The 19,408-nt window shown below is 48.6% G+C and overlaps 1 protein-coding gene across 2 annotated transcripts in view; it reads left to right on the top strand.

The window, feature by feature from the left end:
• The first annotated feature begins 12,673 nt into the window (after positions 1-12,673).
• THSD4 (thrombospondin type 1 domain containing 4) overlaps positions 12,674-19,408 on the top strand; it is a 639,484-nt gene continuing 632,749 nt past the window's right edge. Inside the window, exon 1 of one of the 2 annotated variants that reach the window (XM_019659629.1) lies at positions 12,674-12,917. The gene's annotated coding sequence lies outside the window, so the exon portion shown is untranslated. Of the gene's footprint in view, positions 12,918-13,287; positions 13,361-19,408 lie in introns of those variants that run through there. The other variant, XM_019659633.1, reaches the window with a different exon arrangement.

Below are 19,408 nucleotides of genomic sequence, written 5' to 3'. Positions count from 1 at the left end.
AGCTCTCCTTGCTTCCCTCTCTCACCTCCTCACTCCCTCGCAGGCTTCCTGAGGTCACCTTCCAGGTAAGTTACAGGTACTGGAATCCTCATCTTCAGGGTCTGCCTTCGGGGAAGCGCCACTCAAGGCAGACTCCCTCTGCTAATACTGCACCTAATACTGAACGGAACAATATCCAGGAGTCATATCCGAAAAAGCCAACCCACCCACCTCCCTTCAAACTCAGCTTAAATTACATCTCAGGGAGCTGCACACTCCGCAGCTTCTGTCGGCTGTGATCTCATTTAATACTGTCAATCACTCTGCAGTAGACACTGGTTAAGTAGAGTCAGCCCGTTTTACACTTGGGGAAACCCAGGCTCAGACTGGTGAATGAAGTGCCTGGCTCCAAAGACTCCAGGTTGGCTGCCACCTCCTCTTGGAGGTTTATATAGGGATCAAATAAACTCCTCTCTGTAACACCCCCAGCAGAGAGCCTAGCACGTAGTGGGTGTTCCACCAGGTAATTTCTCCTCTTTCTTCTTTTATTATTACAATCAATAGTCTTAAAAGCATTCTGTCAGTGGAATTTGGTCCATATTTAATAATTAAAGAATAGATGCACGTCCAGCAGTCCCTTCTTCTAGGTGAGTATGGGCACATAGCTCAGAAATTCCCCTGCTCTTCAGAGACGAGGTTCGTGAATCAGCCCGAGCCTTGACTCCTCACAAGCTGCCCATCTCTGGGGCTGGCATGTTAGCCTGCTGACCTCCACTTCTGTCTCCAAGTTTCTTCTCCAGCTCTCAAAAAAGGCACCCCCCCCCCCACTTCTCTCAAGGGCTAAGGATGGAGCAAAACAGCCTGCTGTGGGAACCTGGGGTCAAGCAGAAATATGAGCTGGCTCCCTGATCCCAGAGTGTCCCCATCCAGCATGTCCTTGCTGTGGGTCTGCAGCTGGGGAAGTCAGTCCCTTTCAGGCTCACACTCTGGAACTTGCCCGGTGACCTGACTGTGGCTTCCTCAGGGGTGGGGTGTGCGCTCTGCCTGTTCATGTTGTGCTCCCCCCATGACTCCTTCCTTTGCTATTTTATGATAAGGCCGATCTGCCACAGCAACACCTACAGCCAGTGGTACCTCCAGGGTGTTTTTTCTCAGCTGCACAGTGTTTCCTTAAAGAAACACACACCTGGAAATAGAGTTCCTGGAACAATTCCTGGATGCTTTCCAGAGGAACCCTGGCAATATGTGCAAATACCTTTTTATTTTTCAACATGGGAACACACTTCCTATCTTTCCTAGTGTGGGGGCTGGGTTCAGTAAATCCCCAGGTGACACGTTTCTGGGTGGCAGGGGTGTGTCATGGGCATGAGGCTAAAGCAATACCTGTCAGTCTGTGTCATTTCCACCCTCACTGAGTGGGTGGTTATTTTAATATCCCAGTGGAAATTATAGACTGGAATGCAGGAAAAAAGATGGAGATAAAAATTCTGGAGTTATCTTCAAAGAGAAGACATTTTAAGCTATGAGAATGGGTGCAGTCTCTGTGGAAGAGAAAAAAGAGAGGGACAGAGCAAAGATGGGAGGAGATAGGGTCTTGGATAACTTAATCATATTATTTGCCGCCCAAACTGGAACAACTTTGGGAGACAAAGGGGCCGCTATTAATAATGACATTGAGACCTCAAATGTAAAGCAGGTTTGTCTTGGGGACATGAGGCCATATGGTCCTCCTAACACTAGGTCACCTCTGTTGAAGCGGTTGGTGCTGATTGCTTTTGTCACAGCCCTGACACTTGATACATGATGGCAAGAAGTGGTAAAGAGGTGGTCGCTTGCTACAGTGCAGAGTCCTTTTGTTAGGGTCCCCCGAGGGGGCCATTGTCCCACCTTGGCTGGCAAAGGCCTCCAGCCTTCTCCCATCTTCACATCCTTCCTTGGGGACAGAGAAGGTATGGTGAGGGTAGGACACAGATGTGCGTGTGCTCTCCAAATGTCTCAGAGGGGGAAACTGTAACTATTGGAAAAGTGATAGAACCATCAGTTACATAAATTGTTTAACCATAGCCACAATTCTATGATAAAAATTAAAATTTTATTCATATGATATTAAAACTAACCATTACTGCATCCATAGAATTTCCCTCTCCCCCTAATTTAATTACAGTATAGCTTTGTCCCTACTTGGTTTCCAACCGAGTCTCTCTATTCTATGCCCTCTGACCTCTGACCTCTTCTGGGATCTTGATTTAAAAAAAAAATCAGCTCTTGACCCTGAGTCTCCTTATTGACCTATACCTAGAAGAGCATAAATGTAACACCTTTCATTTTTCTCCTTCCCCCATTGTACTCCCCAACCTGTGCAACCTGGGCTTCCACCATCCCTCCCCGCCCCACTTTTTTCTGAGTGGTTCAGACCAGACTGAATGAAGAGTTCTAACTGACTTCATCTGGGTCAGTGTGGTTCACAGTAGGCTCAAATTGACTAAGCCATTTCTGAATGTCGGGTTTCTAACAGAAGCCAACTGACTCTCAAAGTAGCAAACTGATTCCAAGTCAGTTAAAATCAGTGTTTAACTGGTTCTCACCAGGTCAAATCCAGCCTTCCTGGATCAAATCGTATAGTCAGCTCAAGCAGGATAAAACATGGCAACTTGGGACAGATCAGATCCAGAGCAATTCATGCTGACTGAGACCAGATAAGCCTGGTTCTAACTTGTCCTTATTGGGTGAGACCAACATGAATGCAATCATGTTGTTTGAAGGGAGGAAACTGAATTCAGCCAGGTGATACTGCTTTGTGTTAGGAAAAATGAGTGGAAAACGACTCCTGGCAGAGCAAACGGATTCTAACTAAATTAAACCAGTTTAAACTCACATTTGTCAAAGTAGCTTGGTGCAAACTGGATCAAATTAGCTCTAATTTCAATAGCTTCGCTCTTACTGACTGAACCCAGCTTCAACCAGTGTAAACCAAATCCTCTGGTCAAACGAACGGTTCCCTGCCTCAGAGCTTTAGGTGTCTGCCATCACACTGCCACCACCCTACCGCCCCCCCTCCCCGCCTTCCCGAGCTCCCCTGCCCCTGCCACCCTCTGTGTATTGCCTATGAGAGAGTCTGGAAGGAAGGGAAAAAAGAAACAAAAGTCAGAGGATTTCCCCCACTCTCTCTGACTCTTTTGAGTCCCCTTTCTTGTTTCAAGAACCAGAAAAAGAGGGAGCCGTCTGACCCTGGCCACACTTCTGCGATTCTGGCTACCTTTGAGTCCAGGCTGGGCGGCCCTGGAGGAGAAAAAGGGCAAATCCACTGCTGGTTTGGGAGAACTTTGAGTTATGGTCTCCGTCCCTAATCTGCCTGCTCTGATTTTTCTCGGAGTCCTCAGATAGGTACTCCATCCGTTCTGTCTGGGATTTATAGTTATATTGTGTGCCCTTCCTTGTTCCATTGTTTCTGGAATCAGCATCTCACTTTGCTTTTTAAGTCATCGGTCATTTGCTGTGTGGAAAATGGTAATATATATATATATATATATATATATATATATATATATATATATGCCATTTATTGCATTAAAAAAGTTGCAGCTTTAAATTTCATTGACCAGCAATAACCCTTTATTATGGCCTGAAAGAATTAGGCAGCCCACATCCTATCATGGGAACACACGATTAGAGACATTCCTCCCAAAGACAAATTCTCAAAGGAACAATGCACACTAAGATTGAACTACAGCCTCACCTGGCCTGAGTGACACTTTATTTTGTTTTTTTTGTTGTTTGCATCCTCTCCTTTCATGTTAATGGAAAAAAACAGTGTTCCAAGGATATAAAAACTCTGACATTTTGAGCTTGAGTGATTGGGCAGATGTTTACCCTCCATCCAGGTATGGAGCATGAAATAGGACACAGGGTGTTTGGTGGTGTCATAGGAGGTGATGTGTTCTATCCATAACACATTGACTTGAAGAGGCTTCCGAAATTCCCGGGCATGGGAGCCTGGAGTTGGGGGTCAGAGGTTAGATTTGGGTGGCATAAAGAATGACTCCCAAAGAAGTTACTGTGGAGATGTGAGAAGAAAAAAACGATGGGAGGGGAGCGTATGGAGCATGGCACGAGAGGAGAGAGAGAGAGAGACCAGGTACAGACGTGCTCTTAAACTTGCCAAGGTCAAGGACTTCCCACCACGACTCAGGCCTCGACTCTAGGTCGCTGCCCTTCAGGACAACTCCCGCTCCTGGGCCCCCTCCCGCCCCTGAGCATCACTACAATCCTCAGAACCTGGTAAGTTTCCTCTAAGCCTTCTCCCTTCCAGAACATAGACTGGCCCTTTCGCTGGAGCTTTCTCAAAGGCAGGGTGGCACTCCAGTCACCATGGCAGATCTGTTGGGGGAGATTTGTTAGGATTTTCCCGATTCTGGCCCCTGGTGGAGACACACTCTGGGGTGAAGTGTCAGTCTTTTGTGGCCTGCCTGACTTGTGCAAGAATTTACTCCTTAACTTGGGCCTAGCACAATTACCTCTGTACAGTGAAATCACAAGGCTTTTCAAGCACTTTGCCATTGCCAAACTGTATTTACAAACATCATCACATTTTATTGTGACCACCACCATATCCATCATGGTATGTCTAGGTTTTGCTGAAGCAACAAACAAATCCAAATCTTGGTGGCTTAACACAAAAGATGGTGGGTGCTTTGCTGATCACAGACCCCTGAGGCCCAGGTTAACGGAGGCAAAGTTTTGGCAGGAGCTTCTATAATCGCAGCACAATCTAATGTAATACGATGATTTTGGGAGTCTTAAAGCATCTGTCAGCTTTTCACTCTTTCTTTTTTTTTAATTTTAAAAAAGAGAAGTCACATTCCATTGGCCAATGCAAGTCACATGGTTGCATTAAACTTCACGGTGACAGGGAAATTAAATCCTCTCTTGCCCCTAAGGAGAAAATGGTGACCCTCAGTGATGCCTACCCAAACTATGCCCTCAAGAATTATCTCCACTCTAGAGTTGAAAAACTCAGACTCTATTTAGTCACTTTCCCAAAATCACACAGTTAATAGGTTAGCAGAGCAAGGATCCAGGTGCACATTTGTTTGCCTATAAGACCCATGCACCTTCCACAATTCAGCTGCGTCCTCTTCATGAAACCATTACACAGAAGATGGTTCTTATTAGCTTCAAGGGAACTTCAGATGCTGACAAGTAAATTGTTTGACACCCCAATTAAAGTTAATCTTGTGAAAATGAGTTTCTTCTCTCTTTCTCCTTGTAACAATCTGTTTTTAGAGAGAGAGAGAGAGAGAGAGAGAGAGAGAGAGAGAGAGAGAGAGAGAGAGAGAGAGAAAGAAGAGAAGAGAAAAAGAAGAAAGACAAAAGAAAAACACACCAGACCCTTTGCCCTCCACTCCCCAATCTGAACCACAATGTCTAATCACACGTCAGGGTGGTTTGGTTTCTTTCCCACTGTGTCGTATCTTCCACTCACAGGACTGGGTCAGGAGAAATTTATATCTTAATCTTTGTGCTTGTCCTTGCTCATGTTTGTTCTCTGTTTGATCTCATACCCTTCATTCATCCTTTGGCATGTCCCCATGACAATGGAAGCATGGCAATACAGCTAATCAGACAAAAGGGACAAACCAGCTACACAGCCCAACTTCTCTCAGACTTAGATTTCTAAGAAGGATGGTAGAGGACATGAGGGCACTCCCTACCCATTTCCCCACTTGAGAAAAGTCAGCAGTGAGTATTTAGTCCCACTCTGCAGATGAGGAAACTGAGGCTCAGAGAGGTTAAGTGCTTGTTCAAGGTCACATGTCTAAAACCAGATTAAAACCAGCTGTTATTGTTTTTCTGTTATCTTGTTTCGTGTCCACTCCACTCGGCACCCTTCCGTCTACCTTCCTCCTGGAAACCTGCCCTTAAGAATATTATACCAGATGATGCAGGGGTAGCTCTGCTTTGTCTAAAGATGTCTGCCTTCACATGGTTTGCTCTCTGATGGGTACAAGAGCAGGTGCGGCCCTTTACCATGGGAATATAAAGGTGAGGAAGTCACCCTACAACTCAGGCTGTGGGCCCTGGAGGTGGTAGTCCCCCCGGTGCTTTAATAAATGCTTCTCAGGCCTCAGAACTCTTCCTGAACAAACCTGGGATGCACAAAAGAGTTCTGGAAAGTGCCATGGGTATGAGTAGAGACTTGTGGCCATACTGCTAGGCTGAGCCCCTGGACAAGCTCATGAGGGAGACCCAGCAGTGTTTTTGTAGTAACCCCAAAGAAGGCAAAATATAACTTCATTAGGTGAAATATGCTTTGAGTAGGGCCTAAATTCCTCAGCTTTAATGTGTATGAGATTTGAAACACAAGATGTCTTCAGTGGTTTTGATGGCTGTTTCTGAGAGCATGGGACCCCCAATTTTCTCCGTTGAGGGGGTGGGGTGGTGGGGAGGAGGCTCACCAAAGTAGCCCAAGGCCTGGCCCCCTTGGGGCAATGGAAAGATCAGGGGCCTGGCACTTAGTGGGCTCTTGTTTCTGGTCAACCACATACATACGCGTAGTGGGATGGTTTTCTACTCACTTACTTCCATTTCCTTATCTGTGTAAGAGGAAATGCTCCCTCGCACCTCTAGAATTCCACGATTCAAAATTGGGAAAAATTAACTTAGGAAGAAGCTGGCTGTGAACATCGATCCTGTAGATTTTGGACTGACATCTAATTCAAGAGGCATATAGGAGCCATTCCAGGGCTCCTCCACAGGCAGGCCTCCTCTCGTCCTGTCCACATAATGAACACAGCAGCTATTTCTGTGAGTCTTAATGGCTTCAGACACAGGCCATGGGGAGTTTTCTCTTGAAGCCATGAAGTGGCATCACAGTGGCGTGGTAATCCTCTATAATACAGAGGAGGAAAAAAGCCATTTCAAATGCAGCTTGAAATTTTTAAAAAAAGAAGCCACATACTTCTCTGTGTATGTCATCTTTTCCCAGATGGATCCCAAACGAGCCACATAATTTTCCTGTTGCAGAGTTTCTGTGAGAATCATAGATCTGAGAGCTGGAAGGGGCTTCAAGAGCTGGTGTGAGCCAGTCTCCTTTTCTTCCAGCAGGTGTAATTATGTTCCTCCCATTTTCTAGAGGAGGTGACTGCAGTTCTGCGGGTGGGGATTTCTGCGATGACAAGGCCAGCTGGTGATGCTGGTGTGGGGGTGGTGGTCGTGGGGTGGAGTGGGGGTGGCACTGACTGCCTTCTTTTACAAAACTGCTTCTCACAAGTAGAGGATCCCGACATCATGCAGACAGGAGTGAAACAGGAAACAATAAAGGGGAAAAAAGGAATGTAGGACCCATGAAAATCTTAACAGCGAAGTCTGACAAGATGTCACAATTGGCTCACAGTAGGTCCTCTGGATACTGGAAATAGAGGCAAAATGAAAGTGAGCAGGCCAGGCAAAGCAATGAAGTTGGAGGCTGACTTCGTGGCTTGTAGTGCCCTGAGTTTATATACAAACCACACCTGGCTAGTGTCCATTCCATATGCGGTATCTCTAAGACTTTGTAAAAATTAATTCATTCAACAAGAAAGCCAGTTTGCTAAAGAGGGAAAATTGCCAATGAGGCAAAGGTGAGAGCAATTACAGGCACAATGTAAGCTGATTAGACTCACAGAGAGACCCCGCTTCCTGTGCTGAGACCTCTCACCAGCCGGCTTGGAGACCTGCAGTGCCGGTCACAGTCACGAGGGCCACATGGGTAATGGGTGACAGGCAAGATTTTTTTAGGACAGTCTCTCAGGAAGCAGGGGATGGCAAACACAGGGCATTCTTTTAGAATGACAGATTTGTTTTATTTTGTATTTGTTTATTATTTTTTCATTACAAAACAGTTGTGGAATGTTTTTGCGTTACCTGTTTTTCCTTAATCATGGGGATTTTTTTTTCCTTCTCCCTTTGGATAAACACAGATCTGATCATGTCAGCCCCCACTTAAAGCCCCTCAGAGGATTCCACTTGCTCATGTGAAAATAACCCAACTCACAAAAATAGCTAGAAGTGTCACTAACTTCTACCAGATTTGTACAGGACTGGTATCCCAATCATTTACAAAATGATATACTTATGTCTGCATTGATTGATTAGTAGCCACTACTCCAAGCTGTCTTCCTGCCCACTTTTTCTACTCTGGGACCCCTGGACTGCTCCCAGATCCAGCATCTAGGGCAGCAGGGGGCTCCAGGACCCTGCTTCAGCCTGTGGCCTCTATCTGTTCTGATAAAACATGCCTGCACCGTTTAGGTTATCACAGGATTATTAATCATGCCTAGAAGTGATCCCACGTGTAAATCACAGCCACTGGCACCCCACTTCCTTCCTCTCTCTCTTGGATTTGGAGCCCTGGCCACATAGCCCTTCTTTCTGCTACTTGAGTGCATCATATCTCCCTCAGGGCCTTTGCAAGTGTGCTTGCTTCTGTCTAGAATGGTCTCTCCCACCATGCCCCTTCTGACTCTGGCTATCGTTCCTCGTCCTCCCTTTAAGCACTCATAGTCAGCTTCGGTAAATACAGGTTGGATGGATGAATGATCAGTCATGTTTGAGAGGAGCAGGCACTTGCCAATGGACGGATTCCATGGCTATCCATTGTCTTCACTCAGTTAATCATCACTGGGAGAAACGAAGCCTGTGAATCTGGGGGCCATGATGTTCACCTTCTGTCTTGCTCAGCCTCGCAGCTCCTGGAGAGCAGCTGTTTCAACCTGGGTGATGCCTTTTAGCTGTGAGTATTATCACATGCAAAGAGGGGAAAGGAAATAATCTGAATACTTGGGATTCCAAAAGTTGTCTTATACCAGGTAACACGAAGTTTTCTATCTCTGCTGATGGGACTGGGGCAAGAAAGAGAATGCGAGTGAAGCTCTAAGGAGAATTTAATACCCTGCAACGTAGCCTGCAGACTGACACTTCACAGGAACCCTTGCTTTCTACCTGGACACCACTTTGCTTCTGTCCCCAGAGCTGTGGCTGCAGATGGTCTCTTGCCTAGCCATGGATTACGGGTCCAGGAGGGAACCAGCCCCAGGCAGGTGCAGGGAACTTGGTCTTCAGGTCAACATCCCACATCCCTTGGAGCAGGAAGAGAAAGAACTGGGTTAGGGAGGCAAGCAGCGGAGGGAAAGTTTCTTAATACTCACCTGAAGTGCTTAGAAATCGCTGAAAACAAATTTACCAGCTAGTGTTTTGTTTTGCTTTGTTTGTTTACCACGCCTCCCTTATTTCCTTATTAGTCACGGGGCACAGCTTACCTTGACTTTACAATCTACAAAGGTTTACAACCAAGAAAATGAAGAGAACAATTTTTGTAAGCATTGTGATGGATCCTAGTACCTCGCTGGAGCCTGAAATTAGGGGTTTGAATACCTGTCTGTTTCCGTTCTGCCTCTGAACATTGACAACGTAGGGATAATATAGGGGTTTCCTTCCAGGCTGGGACACAATCCCCTGCGATGCCATCAGGACGAAAACACCAGTGTTTGTCAAGAATGGAGAACAGTGTTTATAAAAGTGTAACTTTTGGGACTCTAGCCCCCAGAAATGCTCTTCGGGGAAAAGGCTTCACAGCCAGTGCTTGTTAGGGAAGTACAGAGGCTGTGTTACCGGTGAGTCCCGCACAGAGCCCACTGCCCCATGTTGCCTTCCTGCAGCCTCTTCTCACTCTGCTCTAGTCCAGTTCTGTGCTCTGCAGCCCCAGGAGGAATGGCTGAACCCTGAGGCTGTGGCCCCAGGCAGGGGGCTGCCTTAGTGACGTAGGTGGTGCCTTATGTGGGTAGTGGAAGTCTCCTGCAGGATGATCAGGTCATTTATCATCGTAACTGGGACAACGGAGAGAAGGGGGCACTACTAATTATTCATTAATAATTTATACCAGTACCACAAGTGTAAACTAGGACTGTCCTACATATACAGAGTTGGCACACGACAGAGGGGTTGTGCTTTCTGTCTTTTGAGGAGCTACCTCTAGGGCCAATGGGTAGTCGTCATCTGGAAAAAGGTTCAAAATGGAAAGGGGCTTTCTCATAGAGGGGCCCCAACAACAGTACGGGCTATTTTATGAGGTAGTGAGCACCTTGTTACTGCAGATGTGCAAAAGGGCAACTAACAACCCACATGCCAAGATGTGTGTAGAAGACATTGACATGCCAGGGAGACAGGTGGGGTGGCCTCTGTGATCTGAGGCACCTACTCTGCTTTGTCTTCTCTGTTGGAGAGGGTCAGTAGCATGTCTCAGACACAGGACCCAACCTTGCCAATCTGATTCGTACATACATACATACACACATGGATCAAAGAAGAAACATAATAGGACTAAAATATGAAACACTCGTTTTTAATAATTAATATTCACTGGTGCCTAATAGAGATAGCTCTTTGTTTAAAATTAGAGTAGATTTCACAGCATAGTCTCTGACTTTTAAATAAAGAACATTCTGTGATATGTAACCAAAATATGGTCATGACAATTTGACCAAGTTTGAAGTGGATCAGATCAGTTCTGAAGAGCCAGCCTAGGTCAGGTGGGTCAAGTTTGGTCAATAAATAATTATACTTTGGTTATGAAAGATATTAACATTAAGGGAAGAAGGGTGGGAGATAGAAGGGAATACTTTGTACTATTTTGGCAACTTCTCTGTAAGTCTAAAATTAGTTTTAAAAAACCCAAACCCCATGTACCTTGCCCCTGAGCCCTGTGCACACCATGCCCTGCCTGATGGACTCTGCTCATCCTCCAAAACTCATCTGAGGAGGAACATCCCAGATTCCCACCCCCTTCCCATGAGTCCTCAGATACTTCTGCATATTCCCTAATTATACCTACCACCTACTGCGTGATTTTCTGACTATGTGACACTTCTTCACCTTATTCTGAGCTGCTTTTGGACTGGAACGTATTTTTTCTTTTCCATTTCATTTTTACTTCCTAACACCAATGCCCTGCTCAGTGCTCAGTACATGTCTCTTAAATGAATTAATAAATCAATCCAATTTGAACACATTTTATTAGTTTTGCTTTCTTTCTTAAAATTGTGGTAAGGTATGCATTATGTAAAATTTACCATTTTAACCATTTTCAGGTGTACCATTTAGCAGCATTAAGTACATTCCAATGTTGTGTTAGTTTTCTATCATTTTAAATGGTTTAAACTGGCCAGGGTTTACTAGAGCTGTTAGATCCACTTAACCTTGACCCATGGGGCTTATGACACTCAGAATTAATTCAATCCCACTCACACCAGGTGCCTCCAATCAGCACTGTTTGATCGAGTGTGGAATTATTTCATCCATTTTATTCAGCTTGAATCAGTGAGAACTGGCTCTGCCCACGCTCCAGGCCTGTCGTCAGCACTCAGAGTTGGTTCTTTCTTTGGGCCAACCCCTTGCGGTGCCACTTTCTCTCTTGTTCATTTCTCCCCTGGAGCTCTCTGCCCTGTTGCTCTCCTTTCTCTCCCACACAGGGCACCCATCCCTGGTTCGGCTTGGCTCTGGGGCAGGCAGCTTGCATTCTGCCACCTTCATTGTCCCACTCCTGTATCTGCACCTTAAAGCAACTCCTGCCAGCAGGCCCTGGAGGCAGTGATAAACAAGCAGGCTGACTCATTTTTAGGGAGACTACTTGTGTGCGACAACCCCTTCAAATGTTTAAGTCCATCCCCACTCCCTCCTGGGAAAGGAGGGACGTTTTCTCTCTGTCACTCTATTTCCCACTTACCAGCTTTAAATACCTCAGTGTGAATGTTAAGAATGTAGCACCGTGTTAGGAGTCAAGAAACTGGGCTTCAGTAACTTTCCTGCCATGAATTAGCTGTGTAATTTGAGTCATGCCCTCTTTGGGACAATATTTCCTAATTAGTAAAAAGAAGGGCTTGACTATACAGATCAAAGTTTGATGACGATGATGGTTTTGTTTTTTCTTCCCACACATTACCCTGAACAAGACAAGAAGCACTGCTGGACTGCTCTGGCTGTCAGGCGGCGTGTTCTCTCTCTCCCCCACGTTGTCCAGCCTTAGTTAGAATTTGAGGGCTCTTGTCCTTCTGTCTTGCCTTCAGAAGGAGCCCAGTGAGGCTTCCCTTGTGTGCAAGTATGCGGGTGGGCGCGACTGCACGTGCCCTCTAGACCAGGGCTCTTCTGTCTCTGGCCTTCTAGTCACTGCCTTCTCTGCTGTGGCTCACTGCAATTTTTCTTGCTGGCTCCCTGCTTCAGCCTCAGCCCCACCCCGTCGCAGCCAGAATGGTCGTTCCAAAAGATGAGGATGCCCATGTCCTCCTGTGCTTCCGTCCTTCAGTGGCGCCCACAAACCCCAGGGTAAGATTCACGCGGAATTCAAGGCCTTCCGTCATCTGGCCCTACCTCACCTCCTGTTCTCACCTCCTGGTCTTGCCTCTCACTTGGCGGGGCCTGGTCCGCCCAGACCACTCTTCATTCCACTCTTGCTATCCTCCTGCCTTCATTGCCTCTGTAGACTGTCCTCCTATCTACAGACTGGTGGTACCCAGAGATCAGCCTCGCTCATCTTTGAAGGGGGCCCCTCTGGAGTCTCAGGTGTGGATTGAGGGCCGGTCCTTCCTGAGGCGGCCGCCAGGGGGCGCCAGGAGCGACTCCAGATGACAGCAGGAGGCCGCGAGTGGGGGAGGGAGGACGGACGGAGGGAGCACGGGTCCCGGTTCTCCGGATCCCAAACTTCGAGCCAGAGCTTTGCGCGCGCGCCCGAGCCGCTGGCCGCCCGCGCAGCCGGACACAGAACCGGGGCTCAGCGGGAGCCGGTGCAGGGCGGGCGCGGGGCGGCGGCGGCCGTCCATGCGGCGGGCTCGGGCTGCCCGGCGCCGGGAACCACGCGGGGCGAGGTGAGGCGAGGCGGCCGCCGGCCGCTCCAGGACGCGGACCGCCAGGTGAGCAGAGCTGCCCGCGCCGCGCGCCCCGCGCCCCCTGCTCTCTGCCCGCGCGACCCCGACCCGGCCCCTGCCGCCTCTCGGGCTCCCTCTGGACCGCGGGGCGGGCGGGCGCTAGGCGGCGGGGCGCAGTGGGTGTGTCCGGGGCGCCGCGGGGCTGCGCCGGCACCGGGCTCGGGAAGCCAGCCGCGCCTGGTCCGTGCCGACGGCTGCGCCTCCTCTCTTTCCTTCCTGGAGGATTTGCTCTGTTCCGCCGGCGCCAGCACTCACTCACCCCTCCGCCCTCCAACTCTGAAACTCTAGGGACCGTCAACCTCGGCCGTCCTGGAGTTGCGGCCCGCGCTCTCTGGGTCTCGGCAGAGGGGACCGGCGAGTGCACAGCCAGCCCGTGCGCCCCCACTCCAGCCTCGCCTACTTCCAGCCGGGGGCCGGAGAGCTAGCTGGTCGAGTCTCGGTCGGCGCGTAGGGGCCTCGCCACTCTGTTTTCTAGAAAGCCTCAAACCCGTCTGTGTGTCTCTGCTAATCCGTGTGTGTGTCTCAGCTAAACCGCGGCAGCCCAGTGCCTGTGGGAGCCGGAGTGGATGGGTTGTTTCCTCCAACTCTGGACACTTCCCGGAGTGCAGCCCAAGTACCTGCAGTCCCTTGGCGCGCTCACAGAATTAGCTTTTACAGAGCTAGCTCACCTTGGGGCTTTAGGGATCTGTGAGTTAATATTTTTTACTTTGAAATAACATCAGCCCTAACTTGGGAAGGGGGCTTTCAGATTGTTCTCAGGTCCACTTAGCATCTGGAATTTGTGGGGCTGGTGTTTCCTAAGCAGTCAGTCCACACTCAGCCCCCCGCCCCTCCAGCCTCCACTACTGCCTATTAAATGTGCATACTTGTGTCTCTTCTGTCTCCTTTGTGCCCCCCCCCCATCCCAGCATGCTTCACCCCTTTGCAAGGCAGTAAGTGAATCTGAAGCCTTGGACCTGAGTAGCTGAGCAATCATGGAATGCCTGTTGGGATTTGGAGTAAGAGAAAGAGAGACCCAAGAGAGGTCTAAGGAATTATCTTGTCCAATTGTCATTTCACGGCAGAAGGCACCCAGGCACTGAATCGATTTTTCAAAGATCACACAACACTTAAAACCTGCATAACCTGCACATGTCTTATACTTCATTGATAGAGGTGATGAAGTGGTTGGGATTCATGGGCTCTTGCTGGGTCTCAATATACAAAGAAGCAAACATTTAAAAAATGTGATTTAAATTGAGTACCCTTCAATTCCTATAGATTTTTGTTGGCACAATAGTTGAATTCCTTTAGAAAACAAAATCCTCCCCCTGGGATTAATGCAAGGAAGCAGAGATGGGAGAACTGGGACTTTCCTATAAGCCTTTGCAGGAGTGGAGCAGGGGTTTCCCAGAGGTCCCGGCCTGGGAAATGAGAGTGGGTAATCAGAATACTGGATGGAGCACTTACTGAATAAGCAATACATCAAACTGGTCTCTTGTAGGGAGGGCTGGTGATTGAGCTCATGTAATCTCCTGCATGCTGAGCCCTGAGCAGGGTACCAGGCTGGTCTTATCTTCATCTCAGTTCTCCTCTGCCATGAAGAAATGTTTCTAACTGGTTTTTAGGAAATAAAATACAACCCAGAGTTGGGGAGTAAGGTCAGGGTTGAAACTTCTGATTTGGAGGTGTTGTGGTTTTGGTTTTTGTTTTGCCTAGATATGCTGGTTGTGATTGCAGTCAATTATCCTGGAGAGAGGCCAAGTATTGACCCTCTCTTTCTAGGTCCCCCACATTTCTCTCATGGTACCACCTTTCTCCCAGTTGTCCAGGAATCTCAGATGTTTGAGTACCCGCTATTGCCCCATCCCATTACCCACATTTGTAGCTTATTTGCTACCAAATGCTTTCCACATTCTTTTGTGATATTGCAGAAAATTATTTTTCTGTCTCCATTCCCTCTGCCCCCACCTTATGTCCAAATTACAGTAATAATCTCCGCTCTTGACTGCTGGCCACAAGTCTCTTTCTTTATTTTAATCCATCGTCGTTCATGCTGACAGATTAATATTCCTAAAATTCTGATTTTGCCACATCATTTCTCTCAAGAAATTACAATGGCTCCCCAGTATTCACGTCTATTTCATTTGTCTCCAGCAGATTATTTTGAGCATCTGCTGTGTGCCAGGGACTGTTGCTATGTGCTGGGGCTTAAAGGAAGAACAAGACAATATCCTTGCCCTCAATTTGTTGACAGGCTAGCAGATGATTAATGGCCACCTGGGAGATAAAGAGACATAAAGAAATAGCCACAAAACAATGCAAAATATGGGGGGGTGTGCAAAACATCAAACAGACACAGATGAGGGAGACATTTTTTCTGCATAGGAGGAGCTAGGAGAGTCACAGCTGGGCTTTGAAGGATGAGGAAGAGTGCAAGGAGATGGGACAGGCTGGAAGGAGGGAGGGCATGCCAGGTAGAGGGAAGAGCTTGAGCAAAGACCTGGAGAGCAAAGACATGCTGTTGTGGACAGGGTTGAAGCAAGGCCATTCTTCATCTGGGCATTTAAAACTTGTCTTAATTCCAGTCTGCTTTATTGATCCAAGAATACCCCAGTGTTTCCCTCCTAAAACACTTCACTCCACTTACCCAGTCTCTTCATTGTGGTCTTGTATGCCCCCCACCCACAGCTCAGAAATTCAGATTTCCGTTCTACTAATCCAGGTGTCGGCAAACTGCGGCTCGCGAGCCGCATGTGGCTCTTTGGGTGCCTTCCGTCTCAAACGTTTGCCGACCCCTGGAAGAGCCAATCCTGTTCCTCACAACAATTTAAAAATTATTCGACAGCCGTAAATATATTTTTAAATAATCTCCATTATGTGAATAATATCCTTGAAAAATTTTATAAGTGAAACTATGATAGTTTTGTTTCCATTTTCAATTTTACTTCAGAGCCGCATGTACGTACCCAAGGAGCCGCATGTGGCTCGTGAGCCGCAGTTTGCTGACCCCTGGAGGCTCTTCCATCTCAAAAGTTTGCCGACCCCTGTTAATCTGAAGTTTGCTGGGAAATGTATCTCAGCCTTCTTGCACACACACCTCTCCTCCCTGGACCCACCTTCCGTGCTGTCCTGCATTCTTTGCACGGACTCTGTATTCAGCCTGGACATGTCCTAATGGGCGAGCCTCATGGCCTCTCCTCTTGGGCCTCTCCACGGCAGGCGGCACAGTGCCCACTTGTTACCAGCACCAGCAAACCGGAAAATGTGACTTGACTGGGCTTGGCCTGCCATCCCACTTTTCCCATCTTTCTCCTCTTTTCTCCACATTTCCTACCTTGTATCTTTTTGTGTGTGACTGTGTTATTTATTTGTGTATGTGTGGATATCAAGGTTTCATGTGTCTTTATTGACTGCCTTCTCTGGGAAAATAATGGATTAGAAATGTTATGTCGGGAGCTAACAGGACACAGGCTGATGCTGGGAAGGGGGGGCTTTAGTGGGAGCCTCTGGCTTTAGGCTGCTCTGCTGCCTCTGGCCCCCTGTCAGGATCCCCCCTCTTCAGGACCTGTGTACTGATGCGGGGGCACCCCTCATCTCCGGGCCTGTTTTGCCCTTTCTTTCCCCAGCCCACCAAAACCGACTTCTCTGGTTTCTGGAGCCTGGCTGGCCTGATGAAGTCATTCAGTCCCTGTTTAGTGAGCACTGGTGTGTGTTGTGCTTGGTGCTTTGATCCTCCCAGCACCCTGTGATGGAGACATTATCACCCACATTTTATAAGGAAGACGCCTCAGGGTTACTTGCCTGAGGTTAACAACTCAGATTTTGAATCTAAATCCAGAATCCAGCTGTATACGTCTGGTCCTCTTTCCACTATATCATTCTTTCCTGAAAGGGTTGTCTTTGGAACATCTGAATCAGAGTTAGGATCTGGTGAAAAAAAATCAAACGACAAAAACCAAACGGATTCCAGGGTGGAGGCAGGGCCCAGGAGCTGGCATTTTTAAGACTGTCTCAGGTGATTCCTCTGCAGGCTCAGGTGTGAGAACCACCGCCCTAGGCTGCCTTTACAAGGAGGTGCTAGTGACAGGTGGCACGTTACTGAGCCATTTCATCCCAGGTCACATGTTCCGTTTTAACGGAGGCCTTCCCTGACTCTGAGGAGAAGCAATGGAGCACCGTGGCCCAGGCTGGGCGGGGAGCCCTTTTTTGGTCAAAGTGGTCTTCAGTTTGGTCCTGAAAGCACACTCCTCACCCCCAGTCCTCCCCACAGAGGCATGGAGGCCCTGTCCCCATCAGGCTCACTGTGAATTTCTTTCTGGGCCTGAGCAAGTGCTGAGGGAAAAGGCTCAGAGTGGGTTGGTTACGGAGCCCCAAATTTCCTGGGGTAAGAAATGGGCCGCGACTCCCCAGATAGGGCTAAAGGTGCCATGCCAGCCCCTCCCTCCCTGCCTGCCTGGTGGGTTGCACTTTCCTCCCCAGAATGGCGTTTGGTCGTTGACACATTTCCTTCCTTCTAGAAGCCTTTATTTTGCCCCGCTCCAATCCCTAGCCTCAGTTTCCCCATCTGTAACAAAGGGATGGCCAAAGCCTGAAGGGTGGTGGGGGGACCAGTGCACAGGCAGGCAGCACATAGTGAGCGCTCAGTATCACCTTCATCCCATCTCTCTCATCCCCTCTGTACCTGATCAGTGCTTGGCAGACCATTGGTGCTCAATGTATGTGCTAGAGAAAAAATATACAATCTCAGGCCCACTCGGGTCCAGAACTTTGTGTCTAAAGGGCTGAATATTGAAACCCAGCAAATGACACCTCTAGCTGTGCAGTAATAATCATGAATTCTCCATTCAACATCCTCTCCCCTCTGTACTGCCTCCTCTCAGCCCCCAGTTTCCCTTCAGACTCCTCCAAGAAGAATCTAAGAAACAAGTAGGCAGCAGTTTTCTTTATTGATGGTTAGTTGTCCTGGGTCAGTGGTCTCTTCCTACTTACCTCTTCTTTTTACCTAATCTTTCAACTAAATGTACTGTGCACGTTGTCTTCTCAGAGGCGCCTTGCAGAAGCTGATGGCTTAGGTGGTACCCTGGCAGAGTTCTCCCTTAGCCCTCTCCTGTCTGGCATGGGCCAGAGGACAGAGGGCTAGGCTTGTACTGTGGTGTCTTATCCCAGAAGGGTGGCACTGGGCAGCTCACAACCTGGGCTGGGCAGGGGCAGGCCTGCTCCACCCTCCCAGTCAGCTGGCCGGCTGCCTGGGGGCTGGCCAGCAGCGAGGACACAAGCAATGAGTGATTAATGGGTGCCCCATCTAATCTCCTGCCAGGGGAAATGAAGGGCCAGCCATGGGCTGGGGCTCGTCATGACCTGTTCCAGGTGGGCTTGGAATGCACCCAGCTCAGGATGAGGATTAAAGCTTGAAAGACGAGAGGAAATGAGATGTTAACCCTTTAGGCCTGGCCCTGGGAGCCCCAGCAGGGAAATGGCAAGAGAATTACCCACAGGCGTCTGATGAAAGGGGGGCACGGCCTCTGGTTTAAGGCAGGGGTGACTACCGGGGGCTGGGGTGGGAGGACAGGCCATTTCTTGGACTTAACCATTTCTCTAGGAGGCTCAGTCAAGAGAGAGAAACTAATTCCTTATGAAAACGGGTACGCAGACCACTGGGAGGCTTTTCTACCCGCTTCCGTTCGATCGTATCAGCAAGCTACAAATTTGTAGTTGCCAAACAGACTTTTCCTCCTGAGAGGCAGTGCCTCTGACCACTTGTCAATTCCAGGAAGACGAGGAGGGGGTCTGGCACGGGCTGGACACCATCTCTGGCAGCTGGGGTCCCTGTCCTTCCCCATCAGGAGGCAGCACTGAGATACCCAGGAAGGAGTCTCAGAGCCAGCCCCCCTGATTTCAGGCCTTGGCTCCGCCATGCTGGGTGTTCCTGCACGTTTCCTTAAACTCTTGTGCAGTAGTTTTCCTGTCTGTCAAATGGGGGTAGTAGGTGAGATTCATGAGAATGTAGAATGCTTAAACCGTCTTCACGTGAATGGTAGCTATCATTTGTTTCTCACTTATTCCCCCTAAGATCTGAGACCAGATTTTCTCTGGAAAAGAGTACAAGTAGCTTCTCTTCTGCGCCTCTCAGACTTGCTTTGGGTGAACAGCTACTCTTTGATTGATGATGCTTGTTTGACCCCTGACCCTCACATGCCTCAAATTCTGCTCCCCCTCGCCCACCATGGCCTCCAGCTGCCCTTTTATTACACTGCCTGCCTTTGCGTCCATGCTTGGTGGACTGGGCAGTGATGCCTGCCTGGTCTTCTTGTGGCACAGCCACTCCCATACCAGCTCTGCCCATTGCCAGCCTCGCTGTGACCTGACAGCCCTAGCAGAGTGGCCGAGGGTCGAGAGGTCAGCTGCCTTGAGAGCAAACTTCAGAGCTGTGTAGTTAGCTCTTCCCGCCCTACAGCTCATAGTAACATTGTAGGGGGAAAGTGTGGGTGGGTGGG

Source organism: Hipposideros armiger, unplaced genomic scaffold, assembly GCF_001890085.2.
Source record: "Hipposideros armiger isolate ML-2016 unplaced genomic scaffold, ASM189008v1 scaffold_302, whole genome shotgun sequence".
Classification (NCBI taxonomy): domain Eukaryota; kingdom Metazoa; phylum Chordata; class Mammalia; order Chiroptera; family Hipposideridae; genus Hipposideros; species Hipposideros armiger.
This window is presented reverse-complemented; position numbering and strand designations above follow the sequence as displayed.